This window comes from Dendrobates tinctorius, unplaced genomic scaffold, assembly GCF_039654945.1.
Source record: "Dendrobates tinctorius isolate UK_male_01 unplaced genomic scaffold, ASM3965494v1 ptg000093l, whole genome shotgun sequence".
NCBI classification, from domain to species: Eukaryota; Metazoa; Chordata; class Amphibia; order Anura; family Dendrobatidae; genus Dendrobates; species Dendrobates tinctorius.
In genome coordinates, this window is record NW_027361761.1 from 23,671,100 (window position 1) to 23,693,735 (window position 22,636).

At 48.8% G+C, this 22,636-nt stretch overlaps 1 protein-coding gene across 1 annotated transcript in view; it reads right to left on the reverse strand.

The window, feature by feature from the left end:
- The window catches only part of LOC141098613 (adhesion G protein-coupled receptor F5-like), a 231,066-nt gene extending 216,771 nt beyond the window's left edge, over positions 1-14,295 (reverse strand). The window contains exon 1 of the mRNA XM_073586579.1: positions 14,239-14,295. The gene's annotated coding sequence lies outside the window, so the exon portion shown is untranslated. The remainder of the gene's footprint in view (positions 1-14,238) is intronic.
- Positions 14,296-22,636: the final 8,341 nt, after the last annotated feature.

Here is a 22,636-nt window from a genome sequence, read left to right on the forward strand (position 1 = left end):
TGGTGTCGTTCAAAACAACAACTTGTCCTATGAAAAATAAGTCCTTGGTCGACTGTTTCAATGGCAAGATACAGTGGTTTGGAAAAAGGCAGGGGGAAAAAAAAATCTCAAAAATGAAGAAAATAAAAGAAAGTGGCTGTTTTCTTTTTTTTTTTAAGTAAATATTGCAGACTAAGCTATTTTAAACAGAATAGAGCTTGGATGCAATACCACATACAGCCTGCAGGCTGTGGTGGCGCTGTTTGCTGAAAAAAAAGTCTAAATATTGCCATAATTCATGAATCTGGTCTCTCCATGGCCGTTACCTTATGAGAAATTTATTTCGGAGGGTCCATGTCCCAGCTCGGTGTATACAATGAAAGAGGGGATAAAAATAGAGCATTCATCTGGAGCGGAAGTGTAGACAATATGTGGTAGACAATCTCTACGTAACCAGCAATATCTCCCTGTGAAACTATTGACATTACAGACGGCAGCGGCGGAGAATTGTGTCCCCATAACTGCACACACGAGATAAGGGCTGGTGACGCTCTCACATCGCATGGCTTCACATCTCACATGAAATTTCCCTCAGTCCTTTAGAAAATGTCACAAGCAAAAAACTTTGTTTTATATAAACAATATTCAGATTTTTCCATCTGGAAGGTTCAGATTTCGTTTAACGGGGAATTCTCTAATGGTGTCCTCAGATAGAGCTGTGCCACCTGCCCGCCACAGACACATGCAAAAACAGCCAAAAAGCCAATCTTTCTTTCAGATTTTTTTGTAGCTTATTTGTTTATAGAGCCCCTAAATAATAAAGGAGCCCCTAAATAATAAAGGAGCCTCTAAATAAAAAAGTAAGTAGTGCCGATAATCCAAGAACCCTGTGGAAATGAGTCGTAAACTCCACATAGAAGGCGGGAGACAGGACGGGAACTGACCTGACGGGTTGTAGATACACATATATATATATATATATATATATATATATATATATATATATATATATATATATAAACTTGGCCGTCAGTGTTGGCACCCTGAAAATTGCTCAAAAGAAAGGCAAATTGGACAAACTTTCACATAAAACCCCAAAAATAGCTTCCTATAACCATCCACAAGCCTTCTACACCTCTCAGCTGGAATGTTGGGCCACTCTTCTTTTGCAAACTGCTCCAGGTCTCTCGTATGTGAAGGCGCCTTCTCCCACCAGGAATTTTAAGATCTCTCCACAGGTGTTCAATGGGATTTAGATCCCGACTCATTGCTGGCCATATCAGAACTGACTCCATAACTACAGAGTCCAGACCTACTCTGGTATAACATCGGCACAAACACTGCACCCCCACTGGGAGCTTCATGGCCCAGCAGCTGCATGCAACCGCACATCACCAAGCACAAGGCCGAGGATCGGATGGAGTGATGTAAAGCTGCTACCACTGTACTCTGGAGGAGATGTGATCTAAGCAGTGACGGATCACACTTCTCTAACTGGCTTCTGATGGACGAGTCTAGGTAAGGCCATTTTCTGTTCCCCATGACTGTGCCCACTTTTTGCAAGTCTTACACTAAGGCCTCTTTCACACTTCAGTTTTTTGCATCAGTCAAAATCCGCCAAAAGGACGGATGGCGGATCCGTTTTAGTACTGATGACAACGGATGGCACCCGTCCGTTTTTTTGACGGACCCGACAAATGAAGAATTTTAAAGGAATTGCAGCCGAGAGAGAGAGAGAGAATTTTTTTTGTCCGGCACCCAGAAAGAATTTCGGGTTAAATGAGTGTCTGGAGGATCCGCCACAGAAAAAAACGTTGCAAGCTCCGTTTTGAAATCTTTGAGGATGGTAACGGACAGGAACTTTTGGCGGATACGCAAAAAAACCGGATGCAACGGACGGCAATCCGTCACAATCCGCCAATAATGGAAGTCAATGGGGGAAAAAAGCGGATCCTCTAAAGAAAATTGAGGATCCGTTTTTTTCAAAACCTGGCGGATTGTGACTGATTGTAAAAAACTGAAGTGTGAAAGAGGCCTAACAACAAAACCACAAAAAGAGGACTTGAAAAACCTCCAATAATCTAGATAAACACACAAAAAAACAGGAAAAGATGCTTACCTGTCTAGGCCTAGATTATTATTTTCTAGATTATTGGAGTATTTTCAAGTCCTCTTTTTGTGGTTTTGTTGTTAAAGTAGGACTTCCAAAAAGTGGGGGCCCTTGACGTGGGTTGCAAGCTTACATATTTTGGCCAGAATATTAACTAATACCTTACATATATTGCTATGTGTCGTTATTAATAGGCTGTAAGCCAAATGCTCTGCATACCTTGTGTGTGAACAGTGCTGCATACAGATTTTATTTGTTTGCACTGTTGTACCAAACAACCAATCCCTGATTGTAGGCTGGCTGTCTCATTGGTATTACTGCACCTGTGTAGTAGCCATCTTTATTTGGGTCTGCTGCACCCTGATAGTGCATTTGTCTTGAGGCCTAGACAGGTAAGCATCTTTGCCTGCTATTTGGTGCGTTTTTTTACCACAACAAACCTGCCAAGAGAGGGCCGCCCATCAAAACACTCAGCCCGGGCAAGGAGGGCATTAATCAGAGGCAGCCCAGAGACCACAGGTAACCCTGAAGGAGTTGCATAATTCCCAAGCAGAGACCAGAGTATCTGTCCATACAACCACAATAAGCCATACACTCCATAGAGGTGGCCTTTATGGAAGAGTGGGCAGAAAAACCCTTTACTTACAGATTAAGATGGTACGGCTCGTTTTGAGTTTGCCAAAAGACATGTGGGAGATTCCCCAAATGTATGGAGGAAGGTGTCGTGGTCAGATGAGGCCAAAATTAAACTTTTTGGCAACCAAGGTAAATCCTATGTGTGGTGCCAAACCAAGAAAGCTCATCACCCCAAGAACACCATCCCCACAGTGAAACATCATGGTGGCAGCATTATGCTGTGTGATATTTTTCACTAGTATTGACAAGAAAAATGGTCCAACTTGATGGGAGTAAGGATGGTGTGAAATACAGGGATATTATTGAGAAAAACCTGTTTCAGTCTGATAGTGATTTGAGACTGGGATGGAGGTTCACCTTCTAACAAGACAATGACGCAAAGCATACTGCTAAAGGAACACTCGAGTGGTTTAGGGGAAATGTGTATATGTTTTGGAGTGGCCGAGTCAAATCCCAGACCTTAATCCAATTGAGAATCTGTGGTCAGACTTGAAGATTGCTGTTCACCAGAGGAAACCATCTAGCTTGAAGGAGCTGGAGCAGTTTTTCCTTAAGAAATGTGCAAAAATCCCAGTAGCAAGATGTGGAAAACTCATAGAGACCTATCCAAAGAGACTTGCAGATGTAATTGTGGTGCCCCCAGGAGTATGGTCGCCACAGTGGCATTACCTTCCTCCTAGGGAGTGTGATGTCATGCTTGGAAGCAATGAAGGGTCTCTCTGTCAGTTAATCACAACACACTACACAGTTCTCATTCCAGGCCAGCAGAGGGAGCTCTGAACCAAAACTGGGGGGAGAGCTACTCTCTGGGGGCAGGAAGGGGAAATTTAGTGAGTTTGTGTGAGGAGGGAAACGTGTGTGGACGTGAGGAGAGGAGCTGGAAGATTGAGCAGAGTTCAGGCTCACTTCTAGCTGTAGCGCATGGTCTGGAGCTCGGGCTCCAAGGTTGTACGGATTCTGATGTTCCTGCAGCAGAAACCGGAGGAATAGGAAGCTGTAAATGCTCTGTTCCCACATAAGACTCGGAGGCACAACAGCAACGTGTGAGCCAGAAGAAGAAGGCTACAGCTGTCTGCCATATGAGGGAGTTCTAAAACAGAACAAGCGAGTGGAACTTCAGTGTAACACAGTACTGCAAGTGCCTCAGATAAGCGCTAGAAAGGAGACTACACAACCCATCTGCATAGAGAGATTCCTAAGTTGCTTCCAGGCTTCCAACTCCTGTTCCATCTGTAATCTGGACCCTGGACTGCACTTACAAAGCACAGTAAAGGTAACGGAAACTGCACCCTGTTGTGTCATTGCCTTCTTCCTGCAAATCCTCCAGCACTGCTACATCTCTGTGCCAGACACTACACCCTCTTCCTCAACACCTATTACCACTGCCCTGGGACCACAGCTCTACCTGTGGGGAGCTATTACATCTTGCTGCCTTATGCCATCTGTCCCAGAGGATCTGCCTGCAGCGTCGGCTTAACCCCTTCATTGCCGATCACCACAGGTGGCGTCACGTATCATCCACTTATAAACTTTAACCAGCCACTCTTAACCCCTTTTACATGGACGCCCAGGGCCACGGACCGGGTCACCGCTACTGTGATACTTCCCTCTGAGATACCGGCCTGGTACCGAGTACCCCACTGCCCTGGCGGGCGACAAATAATCGCAAAAGCAGGCTCTACAAAGTACTGACTTTGGGGTGGTGAATAGTTATGCGCACTTGAGTTTTCAGTTATTTTGTCATATTTGTTGATTGCTTCACAAAAAAGCAAACCAAATGTTCACAGTTGTAGACACGTTCTTTTTATGAACTGATGCAAACCCTAAAAAAACTGAAATTCCAGTTTGTGAGGTAGCAAAACACAGAAAAATGACAAGGCGGGTGAAGACTTTTGCAAGGCACTGCATAAGCCAATAAATAAATGGGCACAGATAAATAAGAATCAAATTAATTATATCCTTTTTGTATTGGGTGGTGAGAACCAGAGCAGAACTTCTCTCTTTGTAGACATTAAACACCAGCAAACACCTGCCGAGAAAAAGAGGTGAATGGTTCACAAGGGAGTGTTATGACGGCAGCACACGCGGTGGGGGGACCATCTTGGCCGTCTGTTCTGTACACCCCCCGATCTACTGATTCATACTTCACTGTCTTCTCCACAGAGGTCTCTGGTTCCTGGAGAGTTTTGTGCTCGGCATTTACTGGATTTTTTTTTCTTCCATCTGTAATTTGTCCACAAAGGAAATGGCGAATTTACAAGGTGTTCAGCAAAGGATCGGCCATAAATCATCCTGGACTGTGAGCACGTAGAGAGGCATTAGCAGATTAGTAACAGCTCTTCTGACAGTGAACTGGAAGGACCGAAGATTAGAACACCCAAAAGGAATGTGCAGAGACATCCACCGCGGTGATAGAAAGGAGCGAGCCACAAAATTCATTGATGTCAAGTGTGGCGCCCCTGAGGTTCAGTCGCCACAGAGGTAGCACCTTCTCCTAAGGTGTGGTGCCCCACCATCCAGGTAAGGTGGGAACTCCTTTCCACGCTCCAACACTCGCACCCCACACAACAGGGTAGTTCTGCACAACCACATTGCGGCTCAGTGCTTAGAGAGTAGCAGAGCACCTCTGGTGGTTCCCTGCATGGAACACTGGATGTGCTGGGAGGTGGGTGGAGTTTAGATATATAAAAGAGTGGGAAAGTGTAGGATTAGGGGTTCAGTCTGACAGAAGGTCAGCGAGGAAGGAAGCCACTCGGGAGGAGTGGGGATCCCTGGAAGAAGGGATGGAGGAAGGAGTGCTGCAGCTGCCTCAGTGATCTGAGCCAGCTGGCACGGGAAAGGAACAGAAGGAGAAAGACGTAGAACTACAACCTAAGCTTCCATAAGAGAGAAAGATCAGTGCGGAACGAAGGAGTAGGAGTACAGAGAGGAGACGTGGGTTGGAAGAGGAACCCTGCCTATAGGTTCTCAGCGCAAGGCCAGGGCCCGGTCCCCGAGGTTGTATGGACACTTATGGTTCTGCAGCAGACACCGGTGGAGTAGTTGGCTGTAAATGCACTACTCCCAACTAAGACTTGGGGCACAACAGCAATTGAATAGAGAGCCAGGACTCCGGAGAAAGGGGTCCCCGAGAGAGGCTACAGCTGTCTGCCATACGAGTAGAATTGTTAGGAACATCTGACAGGAGGAACTTCAGAGTACCACGGTACTGGAGATCTTCACACCTTAAGGCGCAATAGAGGAGTCGTTCAGGAAAGGTACATGTTGGCGGAGTGTTGGAGAGGAGCTTTCCATCTGGCCTGGAGGTTGGCTGAGTCGCTGACCCGGAGGACACGGCCCGGAGGCAGGCACCCTTGTGTACCGCAGACTGTGAGAAAAGCTTTGGAACTGCAAGCCTCGGTGTCATCCATTCATTCCTGCGCCAACCTGCTCAGCACCGCTACATCTGGGTACCATTCTTTACACTGCCTGCGCCTTTCCACAACCATTACAACTACACTGCCCTGGGACATCAGCCCCGCCTGTGGAGGGCTATACCACCACTGCTGCATCCTACCATCTGTCCCAGAGGATCTGTCTGCAGCGTTGGCTTGGCACCTCCCTTGCCGAGCACCACAGGTGGCGTCACAAACTATTCTATTCCATTGACTACATATACATTCCGCCATTGACTTGGGTGCCCAGGGCCACGGTCCGGGTCACTGCTGCTGTGACATATCCCCCTGACACCAGCCCGGTACCGAGTACCCCGCAGCCCTGGGAGGGCGACCCATCAAGCTTTACTGTGGAAAGATGGCATGGCTTGGCACTGGGCACGCTTCAGAAGAAGTATCCCGTGAAAACTAGAGCGCTGACTGCAATTTTTCAATTGTTTACAGCCGAATGCCACCATTTTTGCATTGTATAGTGGTATTATTTAGGAACTGTACTACACACTATTCTGATACTGTTTGGCAGTATTATTAAGGTATTGCACACTGATTCGCCTCTTTATGAATCTTCTGCATTTTTCAGTTCGAAGACGGGAGAAAATTGTGCGGAATTTTTCCTCCATGTCACAATATTGTGCTTGTTGCACAATAAAAAGAAAACCGAATGTTCACAGCTGTAGACATGTTCTTTACATGAACTGATGCAAACCCTAAAAAAAAACAATGAAACTTCATGATGTGAGGGAGCAAAACTTGAAAAATGCACACAAGGGGCGAGGGCCAAACGTGCACACACACACGGCGAGGGCTGCGCGTGCACACGGCGTGAGGGCCGAGTGTGCGCACACACATGGGGCGAGGACTCCGTGTGCACACAGGGCGAGGACCAAACATACGCACGCATACACACGGGGCGAGGCCTGAGCGTACGCACATACACACATAGCGAGGGCTCCATGCACACACAGGACGAGGGCCGAGCATACGCACGCACACACACGGGGCGAGGACTCCGTGCGCACACAGGGCGAGGACCAAACATACGCACGCATACACAAGGGGCGAGGGCCAAACGTGCACACACACATGGCGAGGGCTGCGCGTGCACACGGCGTGAGGGCCGAGTGTGCGCACACACATGGGGCGAGGACTCCGTGTGCACACAGGGCGAGGACCAAACATACGCACGCATACACACGGGGCGAGGCCTGAGCGTACGCACATACACACATAGCGAGTGCTCCGTGCACACACAGGACGAGGGCCGAGCATACGCACGCACGCACACGGGGCGAGGACTCCGTGCGCACACAGGGCGAGGACCAAACATACGCACGCATACACAAGGGGCGAGGGCCAAACGTGCACACACACATGGCGAGGGCTGCGCGCGCACACGGCGTGAGGGCCGAGCGTACGCACACACACGGGGCGAGAACTCCATGCGCACACAGGGCGAGGACCAAGCATACGCACGCATACACACGGGGCGAGGCCTGAGCGTACGCACACACACACATAGCGAGGGCTCCGTGCGCACACAGGACGAGGGCCGAGCATACGCACGCGCACACATGGGGCGAGGGCAGAGCAAGCACGCACACACACGGGGCAAGGGCTGTGAACACATGCACGCACATGCACTCTGGTAGTGGTCTTTAGGCACAGCATGGCACAGTGCTGAAGCGTTATTTGGGCACTGAATGGCACTGCTACTTCTGCTGCCTTGTATTTACTTACCTCGCTTATATTCTACAGCCATCATCATCACCGTCCCCATTGTGGCTCACAATCTAATTTCTGTATTAGGCTACTTTCACACATCCGGTGTGTGGGGTCCGGCGGCGTGCGGCGAAAAGCCGGGCCGCCGGATCCGGCCTGCAGCCGTGACACCGGATGTGTGTGCGGCGAGACGATACGGCTCGGACATTATTAAAGGAGCCGCAGGACGAGGTGGACAGAGGCAGCCAATGAGACAGCTGCTGAAAGGGAGGTGAGGGGAGGAGAGGGGAGGGGAGGGGAGGGGGGTGGAGATAGAGAGACATGGGGGGTTAACACTTAGTGTCCAGGCAAGAGAATCTCTCTCTCTTGCCGGGCACTTGTGGGGTTAACCCCACAGAGAGATCTCTCTCTCTCACCCAGACACTGTGAGTGTTAACCCCACAAGTGCCCGGCGAGAGAGATCTCTCACAAGTGTCCGGGTGACAGAGAGAGATCTCTCTCTCGCCGGGCACTTGTGGGGTTAACATTCACAGAGTCCGGGCATGCGCTGTGGAAAAAGCCGGTCCGGCGCTGCAAAAAAACGTTACATGGAACGTTTTTTCCAGACGCCGTACAGGCTGTTTTTGCCGGATCAGGCAAAAACCGGATACGCCGCATAGGTATCCGGCGCGATGCGGCAATAATGAAACTGAATGGGGGAAAAACCGGATCCGGTGGCAACCGGCGCCGGATCCGGTTTTTACACTTTTCGCCGCATCGCGCCTGATGCTGAAAACCGGATGTGTGAAAGAGGCCTTAGTATGTCTGGAAGGAAACCAGACACACACATGAGGAGAACATACAAACACCTTGCAGATGTTGTCCTCGGTGGGATTTGAACCTCAGCGCTGCAAGGTAATAGTGCTAACCAGTGAGCGACCGTGCTGTCCAATACTATGGCAGTAGTGTTAATTTATTGCTTGCCGCTGCTAGTGATATGATATATGGAACTGCTACTTATCAATCTGTGCTAGTCTTCTTCATTCCCCATATGACACTACTATGGCACTGTTGTTTAGGTACGGTATGATGGTGTTATTTGGGCACTGTAAGACTTCTGTACTTTATGATGTTTTTCTTTAATCACAGTAAACCACTGCTAATTAGGCATTGTATAGCACTGTTTTTTAGGCACGGTATGGTGCTGTTATTTGGGCACTGTATAGCACTCTTATTTAGCCACGGTACGGTGGTGTTATTTGGGCACTCTATAGCACTCTTAGTTAGGCATGGTCTGGTGATACTTGGGTACTATATAGCGCTGTTATTTAGGTACGGTATGGTGGTGTTATTTGGACACTGTATAGCACTCTTATTTAGGCACAGTATGGTGGTGTTATTTGGGCACAGCTTAGCGCCCTTAGTTAGGCACTGTATGATGGTGTTATTTGGGCACTGTATACCGCTCTTATTTAGGCATGGTCTGGTAATATTTTTGTACTTTATAGCGCTGTTATTTAGGTACGGTATGGTAGTGTTATTTGGGCACTGTATAGCACTCTTATTTAGCCACGGTACGGTGGTGTTATTTGGGCACTCTATAGCGCTCTTAGTTAGGCACTGTATGGTAGTGTTATTTGGGCACTGTATACCGCTCTTATTTAGGCACGGTACGGTGGTGTTATTTGGGCACAGCTTAGCGCTCTTATTTACGCACAGTATGGTGGTGTTATTTGGACACTGCATAGCGCTGTTATTTAGGCTCGTTTTGGTGCTGTTATTTGGGCACTGTATAGGGCTGTTATTTAGGCACGGTAAGGTGGTGTTATTTGGGCACTGCATAGTACTATTTAGACATGGCATGGTGGGGTTATTTGGGCACTGCATAGCGCTATTATTTAGGCACGGTATGGTGGTGTTATTTGGGCACTGTTTAGTGCTGTTATTTAGGCATGGCATGGTGGTGTTATTTGGGCACAGCTTAGTGCTCTTATTTAGGCACAGTATGGTGGTGTTATTTGGGCACTGCATAGTGCTGCTATTTAGACATGGCATGGTGGGGTTATTTGGGCACTGCATAGCGCTGTTATTTAGGTACGGTATGGTGGTGTTATTTGGGCACTGCATAGTGCTGCTATTTAGACATGGCATGGTGGGGTTATTTGGGCACTGCATAGCGCTGTTATTTAGGCACAGTATGGTGGTGTTATTTGGGCACTGCATAGTACTGCTATTTAGACACGGCATGGTGGGGTTATTTGGGCACTGCATAGCGCTATTATTTAGGCACAGTATGGTGGTGTTATTTGGGCACTGTATAGTGTTGTTATTTAGGCACGGTATGGTGGTGTTATTTGGGCACAGCTTAGTGCTCTTATTTAGGCACAGTATAGTGGTGTTATTTGGGCACTGCATAGTGCTGCTATTTAGACATGGCATGGTGGGGTTATTTGGGCACTGCATAGTGCTGTTATTTAGGCACAGTATGGTGGTGTTATTTGGGCACTGCATAGTGCTGCTATTTAGACATGGCATGGTGGGGTTATTTGGGCACTGCATAGCGCTGTTATTTAGGCACAGTATGGTGGTGTTATTTGGGCACTGCATAGTGCTGCTATTTAGACATGGCATGGTGGGGTTATTTGGGCACTGCATAGCGCTGCTATTTAGGCACAGTATGGTGGTGTTATTTGGGCACTGCATAGTACTGCTTTTTAGACATGGCATGGTGGGGTTATTTGGGCACTGCATAGCGCTATTATTTAGGCACAGTATGGTGGTGTTATTTGGGCACTGTATAGTGCTGTTATTTAGGCACGGTATGGTGGTGTTATTTGGGCACAGCTTAGTGCTCTTATTTAGGCACAGTATGGTGGTGTTATTTGGGCACTGCATAGTGCTGCTATTTAGACATGGCATGGTGGGGTTATTTGGGCACTGCATAGCGCTGTTATTTAGGCACAGTATGGTGGTGTTATTTGGGCACTGCATAGTGCTGCTATTTAGACATGGCATGGTGGGGTTATTTGGGCACTGCATAGTGCTGTTATTTAGGCACAGTATGGTGGTGTTATTTGGGCACTGCATAGTGCTGCTATTTAGACATGGCATGGTGGGGTTATTTGGGCACTGCATAGCGCTGTTATTTAGGCACAGTATGGTGGTGTTATTTGGGCACTGCATAGTGCTGCTATTTAGACATGGCATGGTGGGGTTATTTGGGCACTGCATAGCGCTGTTATTTAGGCACGGTATGGTGGTGTTATTTGGGCACTGCATAGTGCTGCTATTTAGACATGGCATGGTGGGGTTATTTGGGCACTGCATAGCGCTGTTATTTAGGCACGGTATGGTGGTGTTATTTGGGCACTGCATAGCGCTGTTATTTAGGCACGGTATGGTGGTGTTATTTGGGCACTGTATAGTGCTGCTATTTAGGCATGGTATGGTGGTGTTATTTGGGCACTGACTGGCACTGTTACTTTTGTACTTTATAGTACCAATATGTAGGCACCATAAGTTATGCGCAGTATGGTCGTGTATTTGGGCATTGTGTGGCATTATGGTTTAACATTACATTAAACAGTGAAAGCTCTGTAAAATATAGAAATAAAATTAAATACTGCACAAGGCACAACAGTGTGAGTTGTCTCCTCCTTGCCATAATTTGCAGAGGATAGATCGTGGGGGTCCAACACAGGACTCCCCCACTAATCAGCTGTTATTTACTCCTGCTGCAGCTGGATGTTAACTCTTTGAGCATTTGTGTGTATTATGGATGCTCTTGTTACGTGAACTTGTATTCTGCTCTCACTTTTAGGTTTTGGCCTAATTGCACAATATGGTGCTATTATTTTGCAGTTATATGGCAGCATTATATTTACCATGCTTCATTTTTCCCTCCCAAGTACAGATTGCGAAGATGGACAACACCCATCCGCAGGACACATTGGGAGAGTAGTTTATTAAATTATACATGTTAGCTCTGCGGTATGATGTTACGGTGACCAACGTTGTCCTGTACGATGATGAAATGGAGAGAACAGATAGGAGCGGCGCAGGGGTCACAGAGGATTTCAGCACATAATATCCTGCCTTCCTGTACAGCAGGGTGTCCCGCCAGTCACTTCCATTTCCTGCCCACAAGGGAAGGGTCCCAGCACGTTTCTGACATTAGATGTGAAGAGCATCAACTATGTGAGCCAAACACAGCTGCAATCCAGAAGGTAGAGGACGGGGGAATCTGGGGTGGTCCCGCGCCACCGCAGGTGCCCAAAAATCCCAACAGAAAGCCTAAGTGGACCCCCTGACATCATACACAGATGATAGGAGATCATGTTTTTCGTGGACTAACCATCTTAGGCTGCGTTCACACGTTGCGGTCATGGTGCATTGTTTTTCAAGAATTTTTTTTTTCTGACATTTTTTAAAAACACCACAATAAACGCACGGCAGCCACTATGTGTGAACGCAGCCACTTTTTTTGCAAATTCCTAATCGTAGGGTTCTCTTCATTTCGACATGCAGTTGAAAATTATCAGGCAACATTTTAAACCATAGTGAAAGGACTGTGCGATTTTTTTTTTATCTAAGGGAAAGTTCACACGTTGCGTAATTGCTGCAGCTTTTATTGCAGAATGTCCCATTTCAACCTTAAAAAAACAAAAAAAATTCACCTAAATGGAAATTACTTCCGGATGCAGAGATTTCTGCAACAAAAATGGGAAAAATGGCATCTGAACATGCAGGGGAAAAAAACCCACAATATTCAGAGTAGATTGCGACTGCGTATTTTTGTACCTGTATTAAAAAAAAAAGTGTACCGTATGGGTGAAAATGGCATAAAAAGGCATAAAAAACAAAACCACAAAAAAAAAAAAAAATCTGCTCTAGTTTATCAAAAGTGCATCGATTTTTTTTTTTACCCCAAAATCTGTCAGAGGATAAAAAAGAAGGCAAAAAAATAACTTTTTATAGATTTTGCATTTTTGTCACAATTTTTTTGGAGTCTTTGTTAGGAATTTTGTGCGAAATTCTTCACACCGGCTCACCCTGGTCCATTATTCCAATGGTGGAGACTGGGGTAAAATTTGCATCACAAATTTGCTATTTTTTTTTTTTTTTTTTTTAAAGTCGCAATTGATGAATTGGATGTAAAGAAGTGTAAAACAAAAGCGTCGACATTGGCAAACAAAATGAAAAACCAGGCGGACGAGTCAGCGTGAAGGTGAAAACGCTAAAAACGAGACAGACAAAAAAGGTGCAGATGGAATAATGAATTGGTGCCTTAATTCCTATGTAAAGACTGTGTTGAGTACTTGAGGATACTGATTTCCAAAATTTCCAAACCATCAGGTGCTTGATTACTGGAATATTTATAATTTCTCTGTTGGAATAAGACTTTCTCTCCACCTGTAAATTGTCTCATTGCCTCGGGGCCGCCTTGTGCCCCACACTGGCCAGAAATATAAGCTAGGATGGGAGATACCTTGATTAGTGAGGTACAGTTATTGGGACCCCCCCATGGACCGTCAGGATGGGCTTTGGTTGCATGTAATGGTGGCAGGATCCAATGTTCAGGACCTTCGGGGCTCCCTCTCACTTTTCCCAAACTTGTAGTAACTTGGACCAGTGATTGACCACTTATCACTTCTGGTGGCCACATCAGATGGCGAGCGAGCCACAAATACAAGCAATCATTCATAGATGGGGGGCTAAAACTGCAGGCGTCGGACCCCCAAGAATCAATGTTTTACCTCTTTTTCCACTGTACCCATAAGCCATTTTATATCACCATAATGTCAAGAAACCTGTGTCTACATAGGAACCACAAGTCCCAGCAAAACTTTCCATTGACTGACCAGCAAGACCAGCTTTGTCCCACCTGACTGTATTTGCTGAGACTTATAGTCCCCCAGTGGCACCTTCAAAGACTCCAGACCTTTACTATACAAATAGGAGGAATTCATAGAATATTGTGCACAAGAAGATCACATTTTATTCTCAGAGTGCTGAGACTTGTAGTTCCCCACTATTGAACAACCATACATTTACAGCATGAGTATACAGAAAAACGTACAATGCACCCATTTGTGTCAATGGAGGAAAAACACATAGGAAAACGTTTCAATCCCTGCGGACTATGATTAACAACTGCCCCGCAAACACATGGTAACGCAACGCTCCGCCGTATAGTGCTGTATACTCCTGTCGCTGGACGTCCTCACAGCTTCATACACAAAATAACAGGGAGATGAAATGCGGCAAAAAAAAAAAAATTGTCCTGTTCCATAAATTTTACCCGAGAATGTAAAGAAGAACAGAATCTGCGGCCGAAAACGTAGAATTCGACGTCTGCAGACGCGATAGGGGAATTCCTACCTTTTCCGAGTCTCCTCTCCTAATCCCGGCTCCAGGATCGCAGTGTGTCCTGCTAAGCTCTGGCAGATTCCTGCAGGGTCTGCTGTATCCTTAATATCCAGGGGAAGACCACACCTCCGGTGAGGGGGACGCCGATGGAGGAGCATGAGTCCTAAGTGCACTGCTGTCCTACCGTCTAGCTACAGTCCTATGCAAAAGTGTTAGGCGGGTGTGGAAAAAAGGCTGCAAAAAAGTAAGAAGATTATTTGTATCAATTAACAAAATGCAAAGTGAATAAAGAAAAGGGAAATCTAAATCCCAGCAGTATCCAGCGATCGCTCGCCCTTTACCGTCATCACGTCTTCTAGATACACAGGTATAAAGTCAGGGATTTTGTAGGATTATAGTCAGGTGTATGAGTAACCAATAGAAGAATAGAACACAATCTATAATTTGAAGAGGCAATTTGCATATTAAATTTCCCAGAGGAGCACTACACGGTGAATAAGCCTCCTTACCTTGGCCTGCCAGAGCTGGTATGTCACTCTCCACAAGGAGAAACCTTACCCCTTAGACCTCAGTCCAGAGCTTCTCACCTAGCCAAATCAGTTCTCATGCTTTGCACTGATGAGGGCCAATAGCCCTAAACACAGTGTCTGCAAATTGAGAATCTGATTTGGCTTTTATCCTAAGTCATATTACAAGACTCGTTAAAGGGTTGATTGTGACTAGTAGGATCACTACTTCCGAAAGGGGGCGCTATAGAGCTCAAGTCCTCTTTCCCTGTGTAGAGGCAATTTGCATGAATAACCAATAGGAATGATCGAATAGCTTTGGAGAGGGAGAGCCTGTGTGTTGTGACTGTCACACAGCCGTGACACATGCAGCTGCGGCGCCGAACAGCTGATCATCGGGAGCGCTCCAGGTATCCGGGATCTGATGCAGCTATTCGCTAAACGCTATAGCTATTCAGATAAGCATTTATCCAAAGCTATTCGATCATTCCTAGTAACCAATTATACCAGACCGGTGATAATAATCATCATTGTCATACTGTATGTAAGTTGTAATACAGTCATTAACTGAAACAGAAACAGCTGAGTGGGAGGCTTACCGTTAAGTTTTATTTTTCCTTAACCCGATTCCGACATCAGGCGTAATAGTATGCTGACATCAGACTCCCTCCCTTTGATGTGGGCTCCAGACTAGGGCATGTAAATAGTGGAGAGCTCCTGCTTGTTAGCACCGCACACGGCAAGGCGGAATTCCCTGGAGTGGACCCTCTGGGCCGTGGCACCGAGGGGCCCCGGACGAGCAACCAGGTGTGACCCCTATACAGGGACCGTTTGGCGCAAGTCCAGAGACTCGAATGCCACGGCAGCCGGAACCAAGAGGGGCGGCACGGAATGGATCACAGAGCGGTAGACGGGAAGAAGGACTGCGTAAGGACAGCTGGAACAGACACCAGTAGCCTAGAATAGAATCAGGACAGCAGGTAGAGGCCCGTGCAGGCAGGGCTTGAGACTGACGGCAGGTACGGACTCGGGTAGGCAGAGCTGGAGCAGATACGGAGACAGGACTGGAACTGGCACGGACACGGGACTGGAGCAGGCACGGACACAGGACTGGAGCAGGTACGGACACAGGACTTGGAGCAGGTACGGACACCGGACTTGGAGCAGGCACGGACACAGGATTGGAAGCAGGTACAGACACAGAATTGGAAGCAGGTACGGACACAGGACCTGGAGCAGGTACGGACACCGGACTTGGAGCAGGCACGGACACAGGTTTGGAAACAGGTACGGACACCGGACTTGGAGCAGGCACGGACACAGGACTTGGAGCAGGGCTGGAAGCAAACACAGAGATTAGGCAGGGAGCCTGATACCAGGCGAGAGCACAGGGCCTAAGGTGCTGCAAGAAACAAACATGGTCAGGCACCTCCACTTGGGGAGGGCGGCCTGATATGGCTGCCGCTGTGCCCTCATTGGTCCGGCGGCGCAATCGGGGCAGGGCACCGCCGGAGACCAGCTCAGCTGTGAAGAGCTGGCCGCGGCCTACAGCGCATGTGCGAGGCCCGCGGTGACGTCACCAGCCGCGGGCCGGACGGAGAGAGACGCCGACGGCGGGGCTGGAGGGAGCGTGGCTGCCGAGCGAGGTAAGTATAGCTGCGCGCATGGGGACGCCGGCCTGGGAGCGTGACAGGGGGATCGGGGGCCGTGATGGCAAGACCGGGTGCCGTGACAGTACCCTCCCCCTTAAGCCGCCCCCTGCTGCGGTTGGCAAAAAATTTCCTGAGAATGTGGGGGGCGTTGATGTTCTCCCGGGGCTCCCAGGATCTCTCCTCAGGACCAAAACCCTCCCAGTCAACAAGGAAAAAGGTCCTCCCTCTAACTCTCCTCATGGCGAGAATATCCCTTACCTCGAAAGTGTCATCCGAGCCCACCGGCTGAGGGGCTGGAGTAGGTGAAGGATGGAACTGATTCAGGACCACAGGTTTCAGGAGAGAGACGTGGAAGGTGTTCGGGATACGGAGCGAAGCAGGCAACCTCAACTTGTAGGCGACTTCGTTGACTCGTTCCAGGATCTCAAAAGGACCTATGTACCGGTTACCCAGCTTGTAAGAGGGTAGTTTTAGTCGGATGTACTTGGATGAAAGCCAGACCTTATCCCCAATGTGAAACGGTGGAGGATCCAGCCTCCTCTTGTCTGCGTGGTTCTTCATTCGCTCACTGGCCCTTTTGAGGGCGGAGTTGGTCTCAGACCAGATTTCAGAGAATTCCTGGAACAGGGAGTTGGCTGCCGGTACTTCGGAGTTTGGGGTGACAGGAAGAGGTATGTTAGGATGTTTGCCGAATACCACAAAAAAGGGCGATTTAGTAGAGGGTTCGCCGACATGATTTTGTAGGCGAACTCCGCCCAAGGAAGCAGATCAACCCAGTTATCCTTGTGGGCGTTGGAAAAATGCCGAAGGTATGCAGTTAGGGTCTGGTTAGTTCGTTCCACTTGCCCATTGGTCTGTGGATGATAGGCAGAAGAAAAATCCAAGGAAATATCCAGAAGTTTGCAAAGCGCTCTCCAAAATTTAGCCGTAAACTGTACTCCACGATCAGAGACAATTCGTAGAGGTAGACCATGTAGTCTGAAAACCTGATGGACGAAGATCTTGGCTAATCCCGGTGCGGAAGGAAAGCCGCTTAACGGAATGAAATGCGCCATTTTAGAAAAGCGGTCCATCACCACAAGAATCACCGTACAGCCAGACGAGCGGGGCAGGTCCGTGATAAAGTCCATGGCGATATTCTCCCAAGGCGACTTCGGTACCGGCAAGGGAAGCAGCAGGCCAAATGGAGAAAGACGGGGTGTCTTATTCCTAGCACAGGAGGAACAGGAGGCGATGAAGTCTGCCACATCTTGACGAAGAGTGGGCCACCAATAATACCGTGTTATGAGAGCCAGGGTCTTCCCAATTCCGGCATGACCAGCCACTTTGGAGGAATGCCCCCACAGAAGAACTCTCCTCTTGACGTTCTCTGGCACGAGAGTCTTGCCCGGAGGTGGAGAAAGCAGAGACAACGGAGCCACTGTGATTATCCTCGTTGGCTCGATAACATGGGAAGGTTCCTCCCCAGACTCAGTTGGTTGAAAGAGTCTGGATAGAGCATCGGCTTTAGCGTTCCTGTCTCCAGGGCGGAAGTGCAGCTCGAAATCAAAGCGAGCAAAAAACAGGGACCATCTAGCCTGTCGAGGATTGAGTCTCTGGGCGGTCTGGAGGTAGGCTAGATTTTTGTGGTCAGAGTAAACAACAAAAGGGTGAACTGCTCCTTCCAGAAGGTGACGCCACTCCTCCAATGCCAATTTGATGGCCAAAAGCTCGCGGTCGCCAATCGAATAGTTACACTCAGCGGGCGAGAAGGCTCTGGAGAAGAATCCACAAGGGCGTAGGCAGCCCGAACCAGTCCTCTGGGATAAGACAGCCCCGGCGCCAGTCGAGGAAGCGTCCATCTCCAGCACGAAAGGCTTGCTGCTCTCAGGACTAGTGTTGAGCATTCCGATACCGCAAGTATCGGGTATCGGCCGATATTAGCGGTATCGGAATTCCGATACTTAATTCCGATACTTTTTTCATATCGGATTCCGGGATCGGAATCGGAATAGGAAGTTCCCATCATGCTATGAGCCTGCTTGCTTTGATTAAGCCAATGGGAATCCTCCAAAGTGTGGGCACATCCTGTTAGGCATGTAGGCATGTTAACTATTGGCATGGCTGTGATTGGCTGCCGAAATGATGTCATGATGCACTATAAAAGCCACCGCAGCCGCCATTTCTGGTCACTCTGCTGTGAATTCAGTTAGGGACAGGCTGCTGTAGAAGACTGTGAGGGACAGTTAGAAATAGCGATTCCACCAAACATCTAGTGCTTTACCCAGGCTACATAAACCACCACTGTAGCCTTCTTTGCCCTAGCAGCAGTGTTCACAGCTGTCTGCAAGGGCTGTGTGAGTGCAGCTCACGCTGTGGAGTGGGTCCTGCAGCCACGTCAGGCTGTAGGCCACCCAGTGTGATCACTGCTGCCTCATACATCTTTTATTTTTTGAGCTGCATTTTTTAAATAATTTCAATCTAGTGTGCTTCCATCCGTATCCATATACGTTGGTTGCAAACACTAGTAGTAGACAGCGGAGCCTTTCTGCAGCCTTTCAGTGCTAGTGTCCACTTTGCTGCACTGTTCACGGCTGTCTGAGAGGTCTCTGACTGTGTGTGAGTGCAGCTCACGCTGAGTAGTGTGTCCTGCAGCTACGTCTGGCTGTAGGACGCTCAGCGTGCGTCACTGCCTCACACATATTTTTATTTGAGTGCAGCTCATTTTTTCTTCTATTAGTGTGCATCCATCCGTCTCCATCTACGGTGGTTGCAAACACTATATAGGAGTACACAGCGGAGCCTTTCTGCAGCCTGTCAGTGCCAGTGCCCACTTAGCTGCACTGTTGACGGCTGTCTGAGAGGTCTCTGACTGTGTGTGAGTGCAGCTCACGCTGAGTAGAGTGTCCTGCAGCTACGTCTGGTTGTAGGACGCTCAACGTGCGTCACTGCCTCACACATATTTGTCTCTGAGTGCAGCTCATTTTTTCTTCTCCTATTAGTGTGCATCCATCCGTATCCATCAACATTGGTTGGTTGCAAACACTATATAGGAGTAGATAGAGGAGCCTTTTTTTCTGGCTTGTGCCCTGCCGGCGCAGCCAGATTAGTATTACCCAATTTTTTTGGAGCCTCATCTTTTGCATTGTAGGTTACCTGCCTGCATTGTAATAGCTCCAAAAAGTTGGTGATACTATCAGTTTCAATTCTTTGTTCTCATACTTTGAGTTTGTTTCAAACAAAGAAACCACATAAAAAGTTCACCAAACACTACATTTTGAACTTGTGTAGGCCACATCAGCTCCTATTAAAGTCTAGTCCACACACACACACTTCATAAAATTAGTGTTTCTTGTACCTGTAACCAGCTGTTCAGGAATAAGCACACTAAGGCCCCCCTTTGTACTTTTTTGCCTATCTTAAGCAGTCTTGCAAGATGAAGAAGGCAGGGAGTAAGGCGCGGGGGCGTGGGCGTGGGCGTGGAGTTTCAGCAGGGAGAGGACGTGGGGATTCTGCAGGGAGAGGACGTGGGGATTCTACAGGTAGAGGACGTGGGGATTCTGGGCCTGCTGTGGGCACCAGTGGATCAGCATCCCCCAGTTTTAGCAGGCAACAGTCCTTTATGCGCAGCTTTGTAGGACCTCAACGTACCCCACTGCTGCGGGAGGAACAAATTGAAGCCGTTGTCGGATGGATGGCAGCTAACGCATCGACTTCAATTACTTCCGCATCCTCTCAGGGTCAGAGCCCCGAAGAGCAACCATCTGTCTCTTCACCACCTGCCAAAGTGCCCAGGCAGTCAGAGAGACATGGACAGGAGCCATCACAGTCTCTACTTCTGTTCTCGGAATCTGTTGGCTTGGAAAGAGGGGGCCAGCCAAGCAGCATTCCTGAATGTGAAGAAGAGGGAGTATGCAGTGATGCGCAACTTCTTTGTCCCTCTGAATCTGAAGAGGCGAGTGGGCCAGTGCCTATGGTCAGCACACCTCAGTACGCATCAGATGATGACGAGACTCAGTTGCCACTTTCTGGTGCGTACGGTGCTGGCGAGACAACCCCGGAGAAGCAGCTGTTTGAAGAGGGGAGGGAAGATGATGAGGTCCTTGACCCATCATGGCGTGAGCAACAGGAAGGTGGTGGGAGCAGCTCGGAGGAAGAGATTCCCCTACCGGCCAAAACAGGAGGCAGAGGGAGGGGGAAGACTTGGTTGCCTGTACCCTCCACTTCGGCACCCGTTAGGAGCATTCCTCCTTCCAAAGGCAAACCGGGCGCTCACAAGAGTTGCAGTGCGTGGTCCTTTTTTGACACAGTTGCAGATGACATTTGCTTTGTCAAATGCAAGCTGTGTCATCAGAGAGTCAAAAGAGGGAGAAATGTCAGCAACCTCAATACCACAAATATGTGGAAACATGTGCGCACCAAGCACGAGTTGGAGTTGCAGAGACACCCTGAAGACGTAGGCCAACGTACAGCACCACCTACCACCTCTTCAGTTCGTGTTGGGCCCTCTTCCTCCAGCTCACACACTGCTGGTTCGGCTTCCTCACAGGATCGCCAAGGAAGAACCTCTGCCACTGTTGTCCGGAGACCCTGTCAGATTCCACCCATAACAGCACGTTCCCATCCATCACAGCCATCGGTAGCACAGGCATGGGATAAAAGGCGCCCTTACTCGGCAAACCATCCCCGAGCACAGTCTCTGAATGCTGGCATTGCCAAACTTCTGGCAGTTGAAATGCTGTCATTCAGGCTGGTGGACACTGACACCTTCCGGGACTTAATGGCATTGGCAGTCCCCCAATACAACGTGCCCAGCCGCTTTTATTTCAGCAGGCGAGCCGTCCCTGCCCTGCAGAAACATGTTGAGGGCAAAATAAAACATGCGCTACTAAACGCCGTTAGTAGCAAGGTCCACCTGACCACCGATGCGTGGACCAGTAACCATGGACAGGGACGATACCTTTCCCTCACTGCCCACTGGGTCAATGTTGTGGAGCCGGGTACGGATCTGGAGAGTGGCGCTGTACGTGTTCTTCCAACGCCACGGATTGCAGGACTCCAGTCTGTACACATAGACTCCTCCTCCTACTCAAGTTCCTCAGAAACAGCAGAGCAGGAGCCTGTTATGACCGATATGAGCACAGCCGTGGCCAAACGTCAACAGGCTGTACTCAAATTAATTTCTTTGGGGAATCGAAGCCACACAGCGCAGGAGCTCTGGAATGCTATCAAGCTGGAGAGCGATGTGTGGTTTGGGCCAGCGAATCTCCAGCCGGGCTTGGTAGTGTGTGACAATGGCCGAAATCTGGTGGCAGCTCTTGGCCTAGGCAACCTCACACACATCCCATGTCTGGCACATGTTCTTAACTTGGTCGTGCAGAGCTTTCTGAGGGACTATCCGGATCTTGATGCACTGTTGCACAAGGTCCGCATAGAGTGCGCTCACTTGCGACGTTCCAGCACGGCAAGATCGCGCCTCGCTGCTCTGCAGCGACGATTTGGCCTTCCGGAACATCGCATCATATGTGACCTACCCACCCGGTGGAATTCAACGTTACATATGTTGGAGCGGTTGTGTGAGCAGCAGGCAGCAGTCATGGAGTACCAGCTGCATCAGGCGCAAACAAGTCGCACTGTGCGCCGTTCACACTTCAGCACCATTGAGTGGGCCTCTATGAAGGACATCTGCCTCGTTTTGCGTGCCTTCGATGAATCCACGCGGATGGCGAGTGCAGATGATGCACTAGTCAGCATGACTGTCCCCCTTATCTGCCTGCTTCAACAAACACTGCAAGCACTAAGGGATGAGGTTTCAGAAGAGGTGGAGGATGAGGAGTCCCAAATGCCATCTGCTTCTGGACAGTCTGCGCTACGTGTTTCCTCACAAAGGCCTAGGCAGGGGACACTTTGTGAGGAGGATGAGGAGGAGTCGATGGAGGAGGAAGACATCTCTCCAGAGGAGGGAGGTACACAAACCTCTACTCAGTATGTACAGCGAGGGTGGGGTGATGCAGAGCAGGTCGAGGTCACGCCTCAAACAGGGGACAGCGGTTCTTTGGCAGTTGGGAGTCTGCAGCACATGGTTGATTTCATGCTGCAGTGCCTGAGAAACGACCGCCGCATCGCCCACATTCTCGTCTCGGCTGATTATTGGGTGTACACCCTCCTAGATCCTCGCTACCGGGACAGCGTACAAAGGCTCATACCAACGTTGAACCGGGAGCGTAAAATGCGGGAGTACGAAGAGTCACTGGTGCAGTCCATAATGTTTTC